The sequence below is a fragment of the Sturnus vulgaris genome, chromosome 3, assembly GCF_052056855.1.
Source record: "Sturnus vulgaris isolate bStuVul1 chromosome 3, bStuVul1.hap1, whole genome shotgun sequence".
Classification (NCBI taxonomy): Eukaryota; Metazoa; Chordata; class Aves; order Passeriformes; family Sturnidae; genus Sturnus; species Sturnus vulgaris.
This window is the reverse complement of record NC_142245.1, coordinates 100590605-100604969: the sequence shown is the minus strand read 5'-3', so window position 1 is coordinate 100604969 and position 14365 is coordinate 100590605. Positions and strand designations below refer to the sequence as shown.

The window sequence follows — 14365 nt, the reverse complement described above, 5'->3', positions numbered from 1 at the left end:
GTGTCACCATTGCTACTCCAGTCACGGATTTTTCCCTCTCCTTTCACCCACTTCTGACTACCACTTAAGAAATGGGTTTAAATGGAGGCTGATATCATGAGCAGGAGCCTGGCATCTCCATGGCTTGGTGTGGGCAGCAGGGTGAGATGGAGGAGCAGACGAGACAAGCAGTGACAAACTGGCCCCCTGCAAGCCCCACAGCACACCAGCCACAGGCTGTGGCCAGAGACAGAACCTGGCACAGGGATGTCACGGTCACAGGGAGAGATGGCAGTGCTGGCTGGCCTTGAGCAGCTCAGCCTGTGGCACTGCTCTGCCCCAGCATCTGCACATCTTCCTCAGACCCTGCTGCATTCCAGCACAGGCACAACATGGGGAGAGTGTTCGCGTGGAAAGCAGCAGGCACAGCATCAAACCCCTCATGGTACTCACATGCCACTCACAGCTCGTCTTTCTGTCTAAGGCTACTCCACCTCAAGGCACACTTCTCACAAACCCCTGAGGAGCCATTAATATTCAATAGTCAACCTGGACTTTTGCATGCATACAGCTTAAGAATAGTAAAACTTACACCAAAACGTTTTTGCAATGCTTTCCTAGAACTGAGCAAGCAGTGCAGAGCGTTTTGGTTAGAAACATGTCTCCTCACTAAGAATAAAAAGCCATCAACCCATTAGTGATACATAGAAGACCTCAGCACCAGCAGTGGGCATCAAGAATCTGAAAACAAAGCTTGGCACAGCTAATTCAAAATGTCCCAACACAAATGGGACTAACCAATGCCTGTCTGTGAAGCCCCTGGTGCCCAGAGGGTGAAGGCTCAGCCAAATGCTGAGGAAGATCATCCTTGAATGTGTCCTGCAACAAATCAGAGCTCTGGAAATGGCCAGCAAGTGCTCCTTCATTTCCAAACGGTACCTTCTGAATTACACCCATAAAAGCAAGCACTGAGCAAATTCAGCTGTTTCTGGTGCTATCAGTTTGGAACAGCTTGCCTCACTCAAGGGACAGCACTTCTGTGAAGCTACAGCACACACCATGTGAACAGCCTGCCAACAGCCCCCAGCAGGGGCCACGAAAGACAGAGTCAAACACCAGGAGATCTGAGAGAAGAGAAATCACAGTTGGTCTGACTGAGCAGATCAGACCTGGCAAACCCCTTGTACACCAAGACATTTAGTCAGAAGAGAGACAGGGAGATCCTCGCCCTGTGACAGCTCAGCAATTGCATCCGTCCTCCACTCTGGACAGTCCAGTGGTACTTCAGCAGTTGTCAGCAATGGAATCTTCCCCTGCAAAGATTCCTCTCTTCTTTGTGACTGGTAAAGAAGCATTGCTGGAATCATAGATTATTCAGCCTGAAATTGCAAGCTGCTTTGGAGGGCTGTTCATCTGAACAGGCTACACAGGATGACACGGACTCTTTGCTCCCTTGCCCATCCCACCAGGGTCAGAAGGCTTCACATGGGGACAAATCTGGCTGGAAAATTCAGCCTGCAGGTTCAGGGAATCCTTAAGGAGGTGGGAGTCAAGGGCTAGAGAATGAATTAAAATTAAAGCATAATCTTTTCCTATCTCCTGAGACAAATGCAGCTCTTTGTAACAGAGCTTTAGGGCCAGATTTAGGAATGAATGCCATTTTAAGAAGCGTAACACGAGGAGAACAGAAAGTTGTGGCTGCACTCTACAGCTGAATCTCATTTACTTTCAGACCATTACCATCACTTCAATTACCCTCAGCTGGAATGAAATTTAATTTCCATTAAAAAAAAAAATTATCTTTAGATGCATCGTCTGATAACCCTAGAAGAAACCCTGATTGGTCCTGGCAGAGCTGCTGCCTGGGATGAGCCTGGCATAGAGGAGCACAGCACTCAGGCTTACACTGTGTTCCCTGGGGGACAGGCACGTGCAGTGACCAAACTCTTGACATCCAGAGAAGGGGCTTCAGCATCACTGAGGGTGCAGCACCCAGTGAACCATCCCCAGACAATGAGCAGGGGAACCACCTGAAATGGTCTCCCACAACTGATTTCAGCCAGTTTGCTTCATATTAAGCCTAAGCCAAGGGAAATCATTTGCCATGGGATTTTGGGGAAATCAGGCTTCTTACATCAGGGGTGGTCTTGGTCTGCCAAACCCCACTTGGATGCAGCCATCCAGGGTTCATTGCACAAAGCCACTAGACAGGCTGGACTCAAACATGTGCTCATTCCCATTTAAATGGTTCTGACTTACAGAAACACATGTGATTCCACAGCTATCAGATACCTGTGTTTCCAACCCACGCTTTATTTGGCATAAACGCCTCCTTTAATAAGTTCTTACAACAGGAGCACCCATTTTCTGGAAAGCCTCCCAGAACCTTTCTGAAGGAAGGCTGAGATACATGAGCTCAAGAGCAATAAAACTCACCCGAGCAAAAACTGTAGTGAGTAACCATAGAGGGCCTTATATGCTGACCCCACTTTCTTTCCCCCTGGCCCATACAGTAACTCCAGCTCTCTAAGTACAAGACCTTTAGGAGGGTGGACACCAGGGAGGGGAGATGAGAGAGGTGACACAAGACATAGGGGGTATTGACTGTTGAAAAAGAATCTTGAATTGGAAACTAGAAAGAAAAGCAAAACCCCAGCTTGCTCCAGGACAGTGCTTTTATCACTCTGCAGAGGATGATGATACCCACAGGCCAGGCCCCTGCTCCCAAGCCTAGGTTTCAAGCTGCTGCCTTTCCTTCAGCTCTGGCAAGAGAAATACAGGGTTTTCAGGCGTCTTCTAACACATTGAACAGATGTTGCTTCTAGGCCCTTTCCTAAGCACTACAAAGTATGGTTGCTTTTACTTTTTGAACACCCATTTCATAATCAAAGTTAGTGCTAATGGTTATGCTTCCACAACATCTTCCCATGTAACTCCCACACTCACACACAAGCAGTCTTCATCCAGCAGCCCCAAACTGCTCCACAAAGAAAAGTCTGCTTCTCCCCAGACAAGTTTTAACAAAGTGATTGTGTTCAGACAAACAAAATTTGCCTGCTAAATAAAAAAATCTTTATTTAAGAGAAAAAGGAAAGGACGCCCTGCAAATGCTAACTGCATTTGACAGTGGCTATCTGCATTGTGACCAAACCAGCGAGCTTTCTCTCCTCGCACAGTGGGCGAGCTGCCAAGAACAGAGCATCCTGCACATAATGCCCTTTTGAAAGAAAGAAAGAAACCTGAAAAAAATTCCTGCTACCTCCGAGCAAGGAAAAGCTCCTTTCTGCACAGGCAGGCCGGGCTGCGGAGCAGAGGTGAATGGGAAGCGGGGAAGGCTGGCGAGCATGGCTTGCAGCACACCCACGCCCTGGCTCCCAGCCCCCTGAAGGCATTTCTTTTCCTCCCTCCTCCCACCGCCGCCCCCGATTATTCTAAAATGACTTTGCATGAGCCACATGCCAACTTCTAAGCACAAGGCACCATGTATTTCCTTATTCCATGCCCAAGCTATACATCCATCCATCACGCTTTTATTTTCAAGAGATTACAAGAATCTGAGGTTTGCACACAAGGAACACTTAAATGTACATGCTCCCACTCCCAGACCATTTGTGTGAAATGCTTCTTGCACTTCCATTGCTGGGAAGAACGTGCCCAATGCTGGTATGCTGCATGGTTGGCGAATCAAAAACAAACCCCTTTGCCACTCTGACTAGTCCACTGGCTAATTCATTACGATAAACCCATTGTCCAAAACAAAAACATTATTTAATTGCTAAACCAGCTGCCCAAGTTTAGCTGTTGCTCTTGGCAAACATATCAGGATCTCAGTATGCCTGTTTTTCAGCAAGTCTCTCTCTAGGTGCAAGCCATGCCTTCCACGCTTGAAGTCTCTGAGTGTCCCTGTCACCAATCCAGTGTTTTCCAACCCAAGTGGATATTTAAAGGGATACCATCAGCTTAAACATCTCTCTGAGTACATTAAGATTACAGCAAGTGAAATACTAGCAAGCATCCATTTTCCCCCCAGCTGCTAAACGTACAATTATGCAGCTGCACTCTTCCCCATCAGGCAGCCCGATTTCCTTTAAAAAAAGAGGGTAAAAAAAGCAAAATAGGTTAAAACATATCTGAAGGAGTCACCAAAAAAACTGGCTGAAGGTCTCAAAGGCTGATGCCTGAAGTGTATGCAACTACAGCTATGTCTAAGTAGATTGTGCCTCCTTAGACAGCAGCTCGATCACTGGGAAATACGTTGCATGCAAGGGAAGAAAAAGGCTGGCCAGGTTGTGGCTGGCATCTTTTGAATGAAATGCTGCTTGGCATGGGTTTCCATGTATCTCAACTAACATTGATCACCAGGGAGAATTCTTTAAACTACTTGGTGCTTTCTTTGATTTTAGAAAGATACACATCTACAGGACAAGAAACACTGAAACAACCCAAGGACCATTGCCATTTCTTCAGTAGGTATCTACAAACCTGGTGTGCAAATGATAAGCAGCATTTAAAAAAAATAATAATAAAGGCATCTTTCATGAAGAACTGCAATATTTCTTAGATTAGAAGACTGATGTGCCCTCCCCTCCAGCCCCTGTCTTCTAATTAAACCACAATCAGAGCAGAAGAATGCATAATTCATCCTGTGGTCAGTCCTGTCATCGTGGGTATCCCAGTCATTAAGCAACACCAGACTTCCAGAAAGGTCACATTTCCAGGAGATTCAGCTGAAAATTCTCTCCTATCCACTGTAAGACTCTGAGACGTAAAGTAAGGAGCTCCTCATGGAACATTTGCCCCCGCTGTTCAAAGATTCACAATTACTTTGGTAGCAGAGCATGACAACAGGCAGAGGATATTTATCTGGGTAAGTTGAAAAATGCAGAATTCAATGGGTTAATCAGAAGGTTAGCAAAACAAAACTGACTTGTGGAACCTTTGATACAGCAAAAGACTGGTGAAATGAAGATAAACTGTTTGCATTTGTTATACTCTCCGGCTGGTAGAGGATTATTGGAACAATGGAAATTTTAGGCACTGATTGAAAAAAAGTTCTGTTCATTAAAGCTAAACTTCAACAATTTTGCAAAAGCAAATCCTTTCATTATCCATGGGTAGGATCCTACACAATACAGTAACACAGTTAACACAATATAAGATAAACCTCTTGCCAAAAGAAATTTAACTTCTGTCCAAGTTAAGCTCAATGAAGATGCAGGTGTTGGACACAAATAATTTTCTAATACAGATAATGAACAAAGAAACTGATCCCACATATAGACATGATGGAAAGCATCCTAGAAACATGATGGAAAACACATTAAAAAAAACAAATTCAAAAAAAGTCAGTCTTTCTTCCATTAACTGGAAAACACATTGAATTTGTTCCTGAATCTGACCTAAAAGTCATGCTTGAAGGAAATTCCAGCAGTTCTTTGGAAATGTGTGAGATCCTCTTCCCATGAGTATCAGTGCATCTTGCACATGCAAACAGTGCAACATCATTGCTTAGTTTCACATCACTAAAAGGAAGTAAAATGCTCAATGATACAGAATTTTAATTCACACTGCCCTCTTGGTCTACCAGCATTCTTGTCTCCCCCATGTCAAAGTAATCAACACTCAAAAGAATGTTGCCTTGCTTGTAAAAAAATATAAAATCACGTTGCATGCGTATTTTTAATTGCAACATTTCTAAACCCAGATTACATGCTTTTTTTTTCTTCTTCTTTTGTGTGTTTTTGTTTTGGTTTTTTTGTGGAGTTATAATCCAAGTTTAATGTTGCTTAGGCTACAAATTAATCTCTATCCCCAGCTCCCAACAACTGGCCCAGGTTACTTCCTTGCCCATGAGCTCGGGTGGTAGAATGGGGGCACCACAGCGCCAGCTGCGACACGCAGCGAGCGAAGCATCGCCTGCATCGACAGAGTGGCAGCCTCATCTCAGAGCTAGAAAGGTTTGTCTACACAAGTTCCTGCCGGTGCAAGCAGCCAGCTGCAAGAGCAAACCCCGGTCCAGCACCGTAGCAATTCCCTGAACAGACTAAGCTATGCCAACAAAAGCACTTTTTTTGCCAGCAGAGCTGACTCCTCAGCAGAGCTCCTGACAGTGTTGCAACAGCCACTCTATAAAGGCACCCATTTTTTCCCCTTTACAATTTCCTACACTTCCACCTCTACACAGAGAAAGACAAGAAACAAAGAAATGCAGAAAATAGCTGTGAGGACAAGGTGATGCGTGTCCTGCTGGCTGGACAACACCTCCTCACCGAACCTAAGGAAAATGTGAGATGATCTGCCTTCTTCCCACACCACACTACACGAAGTCGAACACACTCAGATCTGTTCACCTGAATCAAAGGGTTCCCAATTCAAGCACTTGAGAAGAGCTGAGGGGTCAGGAGTGAGGTAGATACTCCGCCCTGGAACAAGCAGCAAGGCTCCTCCTGGCTCTGCTCCCTGGCCAAAAGTATCCAACAATGCTGGTGGACCCCATGCAAAACAGCATGATATCAGTGGATATCAGTGTCTGCTGAAACAGACCCCCAGTCTTTACTCAAATTTCATCTCAGGCAAGAAGAGCTTTCAAACCTGAAATTATGACAAATGGCTTCCATTAAGAAAAATGGGAAATGTTTTGGGGACGGAGTGATTGTTTCCTCCTTTCTTCCTCCCACAGAGAAAATTTGATCTTCCTACCAGATTTTCACTTGCGAATGGGATTACAGGACAACACTCAGCTACAGTGCTTGCCTACAAGTATTCCTGTGAAAAAGCTCAGGATTTTGTCACATAGGTATAAATCACCCAGCTATGAGCAGGAGACACAGACCTACTGAGCACTCAGCTGTTTTTCTCAGCAAACTTTCATTCCTGACGATGCATCAGATGACCTTTTCCCAAACCGAGCAGGAACTTATTTACACAGAAACTTACTTGTAAATACACTTGCCTTGTTTGATTTCTTATTTCTTATAATTCTCCCTACTTCGGCAGCTAGTGTGTGCTGGAGCCATGTGCTCCAGCAGGTCCCCCAGCAGCCTGCGGCAATCCCCGGCTGGCAGATGCCTTTGCTGCCACAATCTCACAGGAGTAGGTTGTGCCCCTTTGCCCGGCTTTCAGGGAACGGGGGTGACCTTGGCCGCAGCCATCCGGCCTCCAGCACAGCCCCAGACATCTCCCAGGCGAGCAGACAGACAAAAAAGCCAACTCACCAGATGCAAACACCAGTATTTTTTAAAGGCCGTTTGGGAAGGTTGGCAATAGGAAGTCCGGGTCTGCAGGAGTTGACTCAAAGGGCCCTGCAACATTCATGCGTCGAGAACTTCTCCGGGTAAACCATTAACCACCATAAAGCAGAGCTGCGAAATGCCACTCACTATCGAGGAGGCTCACACACAGCCGAACACACACGCGGTCTGCACGGAGATATGCACAGACAGACGTACAGATATCCATGCACCTACAGACACACAAGGACACAGATACACACGGCTTGGGGTTGTTTGAGGGCAGGGGAAACGCTGGCAATTCCCTCTGCTCGCGGCGAGGCGAGCGCTGGCACCGCAGCCCCGCGGCGGTAGAGGGGGATCCGCTCGCATCCCCCGGGCACGGAGAGGGCGCCTGGATCCGCTCCGTATCCGGGCGGCGAAGGGAGCAGCCGCCCCGCTCCGCGCCCCACGGGGATGGATGTAAGAGATGCGCGGAGCGCCCCGCGCCCGCAATCCAAACAGGACGTTTTGAGCCCTCTCTCCCCGAAAATACCCCAGCCAAAATCTCCCCCCTCCCTTCAGCTTCGCTCTCTGACAGTCCCCGCGGCAGGAGAGAGCGCGCAGACCTCCCGCAGCCCTACCGAAGTTTCCGCGCCGCTCCGCGGGCGGCGGCGGAGCAGCCCCGGCTCCTTACCCGGCTGGCGGAGCGGGGTCCCGGGGCGGCCTGTGAGCGGCAGCGGCGGCGGCGGCGGCTGCGCGGGGGCGCGGCGGCTTCCTGGGAGCTACAACTCCGCGGCGGCGCCCGGGCGAGCCGCGCGCCTGCGGAGCGGCGGCGAGCGGGGAGGAAAAGAGGAAATGAGCGGGAGGCGCATTGGAGGGAGGGAGGGGGAGGAAGGAGCCGTCGCCGAGGGACCAGGGAGAGCGAGGGACAGAGCGCAACTTCCCCGGCGGGGCAGCGGGCGCGCCGGGGGGCGGAGCGCTCCGTACCGCCGCTCCGCGGCCGCCCCGCGGCGTGCGCAGCGCCGAGCCCCGCGCGGGGGCCGCCGCCGCCGCCGCTCCCGCCGCACCGGACACTTGGTATCGCCCTGCCCGGCCCCGCCGGGGCCGCCGCCGCGGGCAGGAAGTGCGGGGCCGGGGGAGCAGCGTCGAGAGGGGGCTTGGGGGGCTGCGCGCCCGCGGGGAGCTGCGCCCTCCCCGCCGGCACCGCGGGCGCAGGCAGCAGGGAGGGAAAAGTTCTGATTTTTGATGTTGGAGGGTTCCCCCCCACCCTTTTTTTTTTTTCCTGTTTTTGAGGGGGTTTTTTGTGGTTTTTACCCCTAAAACAAATAAAGGAACGCCCGACAGGGACCTCTCCCGCGGCCCCAGCTCGCCCCAGGCCCTGCAGGCATCCTGTGGCGCGGCTGAAAGTGCCCAGTGCTGGGTGCATGGGGACGGGGGGAGGACGGCGGCAGCAGTGGCCGCTTGCAGTGGCCGCTGGAAGCGAGAGCAGCCGCCTCCCAGCGCACAGACCCCTCGCTTCCCTCTGAGCAGGGCAATGGGACAAGCCCCTGTCACCTCAGTGCCCCATCCCGTGCCGGCAGTGGCCCCAGCAGGGCGGAGAGCGGCACAGGTGAGCTTGGTGCCGTCGGCAGAGTCTGGACGGCTGCCGTGCCCCTCGCTGGACACAGATGCCCACCCTTCCCTCCCTGTTCCGTGCAAGATATGAACTTGCAGAGCCTCTCTGCTACCCCGTCACAAAATGGAGGGGGTTTAGGGATTGATGCTAATCTGCTTCCTGAGGGAGGTGACTGGAAGCATTGCTCAGAAACATGGCATGTAGCACAAAGAAGTGAATCTTCCTGTTAGGATATTCCTCCCCACTAGCCCCCTCCCAGCTCCTGCCCGGCACATTTTCAAGTCAAAAATATATGGAGAATTTAATGTAGTTGTCACTGTGCCTTATCAGTAGCTTTCACTCTGCCTCCCCTTATAGGAGACTCCATGAGCACATTCAGTGCTGTCTTGAGATAAGAATTGAATAAAACTGAAATCAAGGCCACACCAGGAAAAAGATACTAAAAGATCTAAGCGACAAAACGGAGTGGGGAAGAAACAAACAGAAAAATGTCACCACCACCAATGCAATTTTGCAAAGCTTATCTTTGCATGAAGTCCAACAGATTTTCATAGGGACGGGGGGAAAAAAAAACAAAAAACCCAACCCAACCAACCAACCAAAAAATACACAAAGAAACCAAGCCTTTTACATGTACTCCAAAGCTGGAATACCTTGAAACTGGATACATTGATGCAAAGAGAAGAAAATGTTACAGAGATTAAAATGTTACTTAGCAATAACCACTTTCTTCAAGGCCCTTCAAAAATAGTTGAACCATTCTGCCTTTTAAAAAGAAAATAATAAAAATGTCAGCTCGAGGAAAAGAGCAAAGTTAGAAACTAAAGAACCTGAACAGTTTAAACTAGAAGCGACTCAACCAGAAACATATAATGGAAAACTCTATCTAAGCACCGGTGCTGCCAACTTCACGTGTTCGAAGCTGTGTTCTCCTGGCAGGACATGTGTGAGTACCCCTTGATTTCCCAGGAAAGCCTTCCCCGTGCCAGCACTGCCGGCTGAGCGCGGCTGGACTCCAGGCTGGCGCTGTGGCTCCCGCCGAGCCTCTCCGGCTGCTGTGCCAGCCAGGGCGCTGGCACAGGTGACGACACCACTCCGCCCAGGAATAGGTGGCAACGCAGCAAGCACCTACTTGAGGCCTCCTCCAGGATTTACAGCCCTCAGGGCTCACGTCTGGCGAGAGAAAACGCTGCTGCTCAGCCCCACTTTCATTATTAACGTGGCTGTCACCCGGTGGCCGCAGCAGCAGCAGGTTTCCCACGGTGTGGCACTGCCCTGTGTCCTCTGGGGGACAGGTTTGAGATGAGACCTGCAGCCATTTCTGAGGCTGCAGTGGCTCTTCTCCAGGTTCAGTGGGGATTGGCAGCTGTGAGAGCTGTGTTCTGTCAGGGGAGATCCTCAGATGGGGCTGTGAATGTGTCTGTCAGAACTGCCTGTGTTGGCAGGCTCAGGGACATTCTATGGCCAGTGGGTACTTGAGAAGTGCCTGCAACTGCTGCTCTCTTTGAGCCCTCTAAACTTCTGTGTATTATCCCATAAAAAATTGCATAAACACTGAAAACATTTCTGTATTCAATTACTATCGGGAAACACAAAACAAGATCCAAATGAGGTGTTGCTATCATTTGTGCTTAACTTCTTTCTCCAAGAATTGCAGCTTTCCAGCATGTAAGATGGTTCCATTCACATAACCAACCAGAGAAATGCCACCAAGATGTCGGTGGATTTAGAGTCCTAATTCTTGCTAATGATCCATTTCTGAGTTACAGAAATCTCTGGGGAAATGAAGAAAAATGGCCACAGAAAGCTGACAACTGTTCACAAACAATCTGAGATGAAAAGAGGCTGCAGATTCATTCCTGCAATGAGTTTGTGAGGGCTGCTTCTCCCTTCCCAAAAGAGCAATGGAGCTGGTGAAGGATCTAGAAAATATGTCTTGTTTTCTACAAATAAGAAAATATTTCTTATTTCTGAGGGAGCCGCGGTGTTTAGCCTGGAGAAAAGGAGGGCTCTTATCACTTCCTGCAACTACCTGAAAGGAGATTGTAGCTAGGTGGAGGTCGATCTCTTCTCCAGGATAATAAGTGGTTGAGTAAGAGGAAATGGCCTCAAGCTGTGCTAGGAAAGGTTTAGATTGGATGTCAGGAAAAATTTCTTCATAGAAAGCATTGTCAAGCATTGGAATGGGCTGCCCTGGGTGCAGTGGTATAGTCACGATTCCTGGAGGTATTTAAAAGATGCATAGATGTAGCACTTAGGGACATGGTTCAGTGGTGGACTTAGCACTGTTAGGTTAATTATTGGACTTGATGATCTTAGAGGTCTTTTCCAACCTAAATGATTCTCTGATTCTGTGAAGGCATTTTCAAAATTGTTCCCACTGGGTACATTTGGTTTATCTGAAGTTCCTCTTTTGATTATGTATATTTGTTAAGACTATCTGTAATACTCTCATGATGATCCAGCATAGACCTCTGCAAAATTAAATCCACAACTACCCTGGCATCTCACCTTTTGTTTGGTTTTTCTTTCTGCTTTTCATTCTGTTTCCACAGTCAGGAGTGAGAAACAAAGGGGGATTAAATTAGATTCATTTGCTTCATTCCAACTATGCTGAATTTGAAGATAATGTGTGGAGGTTTTTTTTGCTGTCTGGGGTTTAATTATCAAGGGATTAGATGGAAACTAAGGAGCTATGTGGCTTTCAAAATTTCTTTGGTAATAATGTGAGCTTCATAAGGCTATTGCTAATCTTGAATTACTATCTGCCTTCCTGTGGTTTGCCATGATTAAGTGGAGGAAGAGATTAAAATGGTATTTGCCTTTTTTGAGCAGTTTATTGACTTGATCTGGCCAGCCAGCACCAAAAAGCAAAGGAAGAAAATGCTGGCAAGGATTAAGGATTTGAGGTCCTCTTTTCCCATTGTTCTTCTGATATCTGGCATGATTGTTGGGATGGAAAGTGTTGGTGGTGTCCTTGAAGTAGACAATTTCCTTCGGATGCTGCCAGGCATCTGGCAAGAAAGATGGTTGTGGGTCAGGATTGCTCTGATCTGCCTCTCCCAGAAGAGCCAGGACTTGCCTCCTCTGCAAACAGTGACAGCAAAAGCATGTCTTCTGGCTTTGAGCTGGGGACATGATCATCCTGGTCATTCCCATACTGTGGTCCTGGAAGCACGAGGCACTTCCCCAAGGGAAGCTTTTGCCCAGCAATTTTGCCTGGGAAGGAGCTCCTTCCTGGCTGGGCCATCTGCAGAACTCCTTGTAGGAGAGGTTGGAGGAGCAGCCCTGAGACTCCCTCCATCACTGAGCTTCCTCACAATGTATGTTTGATGAAGAAGAAAGCAACATTTCAAAACACAATGTTTTTGGGTTTTTTTTTTAATCATATTTTAATCTTGTTTTTGGAAATCCCTCAATGAGGGATCACTTTGGAGAAACTCAAACGGGAATAGTAATGGAGACATGAGCCGGTGTTATTTCTGATAAAACCAAGCTGGATGGCAGGTGTTTGGGGAAATAAGAGGGAAAATTGTTTATCAGAAGTATTTTCTTTGATAAATTTTGAATTCCAGTGATAAATATGCTCATCTATAAAGCCTCCTATTTTTGCTATCAGATGCTGGGGCTTGAATCTCTGCCCTCTTTTTGTTTAAGAGGTTTAACCCCTCATATGCTCCTTTGCATTTCCAAGTGAGATTAACCAGACAAACATAACCTGGGAAATGCCAGCTGCATCCATGGTTCTTACCTTCTGTATAGGCAAGCAGCATCACCTGAACAGGCACATCTAGTATTTAATGTACTAATGAAACAAATATACCAAGGGGTTTTGCCAGTCATCTGGATCACAGAAACTGGAAGTGAAAAAGAGCAGGTAGACTTTTACAATGCATTTTCCTGTTAAAGTAAGATTGCAGTATTTTCTACTGTACTTCCCTGGCCTATTTTAGATGACCTTGTGGGATGGGGAGAGGCAGGAGAAGGGAATCTGCTAGTTACCTCTGAAGGCTCTTTGTCTAGTTTGAATAATATGACTTAGAGCAAGGGAAAATGATTGTTCAGAGAATGTAGCTACAATACAATATTTAATGTAATTTTTGTATGTTTTTCATTTGCAACCTACTTGCTATGTCTACCACTATGCCAGTAACATCAGACAGAAGAAAAAAGAAAGTAACAAAAATAGTGTCAATAGTCCACCTTTGCAAGATTGCTTTTCTTTCTCTTAGCAGGATTGTCTTGGGTTCTTTCTTTCCCTGCAAGGAAAAATAAATGGTAAGAGCTGCAATGATTGGCAGCAAGCCTGAGAACAGCAGATGTGAGCCTGCACAGCTGGACAAATACAAAAATACACTTTCTACCTACATTTGTATTAAAGTTGCCCCAGGGATACCCCAGTGCCTACGGGGGCCTTAGTATTTGAACAGCCAAAGCCATCAGGCACATTTACATCTATGAGAACACTTGGTATCCTTTTCAAAGTCAAAAAGAGCAACAATTAAACCAGCATAAAGGAAAATTGGCTGCGTGGTTTTTCTCTCCCATAATAGAAAGACTGAGGGTGGAGATATTAAAAAAATTAGGCTTGACAGAGGTGAAGAATTTATGAATTAAACTGACACGTTTTCATTTAACTTACTGTTGTCTACCCATTTATTACGTGGAAACCTAAAAAGGACCTGGTTTTGCCTTCCAGGCTGCAGTTGCTATGTCAGACACTAAAGTTAGGTGTTTTAGACAAGATTTTAATATTAAAATTTCTTATGCAAAAAGAGAAAGACTTTGCTAAATAAGGAAAATTTAAAAGCCTCATTTCTTGCTATGGTGCTTTGCTAGAGTTTTTCACTCTGGTGTTTGCCACCATATTTGCTGGTATTCATCATCAAACAAAATTTGGGGTCAGGGGCACTTTAGTTGTATCTATTAGCAAAAGAATTGGAATTTCCTACACTCCATAGCCTTCTTGTGGTTATTTCCAGTTGCATCTACCAACAGCCCTGTTGTACCACAGGGTCTCTGCACAAGGATATCCACCATCAGGGCAGACCAGCAGGCCTTTGGGTGTCTGCCTGTGATCCCCTGGCATTCCCACCTGGGCTTGGCATTCCCACCCGGCTTTGGCATTCCCATCCAGGCTATTTCCTCATGCTGGCAGCAGCAGCAATTTCAAAACACAAAATGACATGTCTAATTTGTCTGAGCAGAAAATAGTAGAGAGCCCTTGAAATGGATGAGTTCCCACAGAGAGAAGTAGCCATTGAAAAACTCATTTCTGTGAGATCTAACAGAGTGAACTCTGGTTTTGTTGTTCAACATGGCAAATTTATGCTGAGAAAGGGGGAATAGAATAAGAAGACTCAAGTGTTTCAGTGCAGCAGAAAGTATCAATACTGTCACTTGTTTCTATTCTGAAACATGACAGGAGAATGCAAGTCAGAAAATAAATATGAAAATATACTGGTGTGTCTAAATGAAAATTAGTTTTTGCCTTGCAATGCTTTTGTAATGCCAAGTATTTTTGTTCAATCGGGGCAATGAAATAATATTCTAAGCCTGA

The 14365-nt window shown here is 47.1% G+C and overlaps 1 protein-coding gene across 6 annotated transcripts in view; it reads right to left on the bottom strand.

The window, feature by feature from the left end:
* The window catches only part of HPCAL1 (hippocalcin like 1), a 79324-nt gene that overhangs the window by 55890 nt on the left and 9069 nt on the right, over positions 1 to 14365 (bottom strand). Inside the window, exons 1-2 of one of the 6 annotated variants that reach the window (XM_088162402.1) lie at positions 6679 to 6749; positions 6330 to 6570 (exon numbers count right to left, since the gene is read on the bottom strand). The exons of 1 other annotated variant lie outside the window; for it this stretch is intronic. The gene's annotated coding sequence lies outside the window, so the exon portion shown is untranslated. Of the gene's footprint in view, positions 1 to 6329; positions 6571 to 6678; positions 6750 to 7193; positions 8221 to 14365 lie in introns of those variants that run through there. 4 more of the 6 variants (XM_014894986.2, XM_088162404.1, XM_088162400.1 and 1 more) reach the window with 4 other exon arrangements.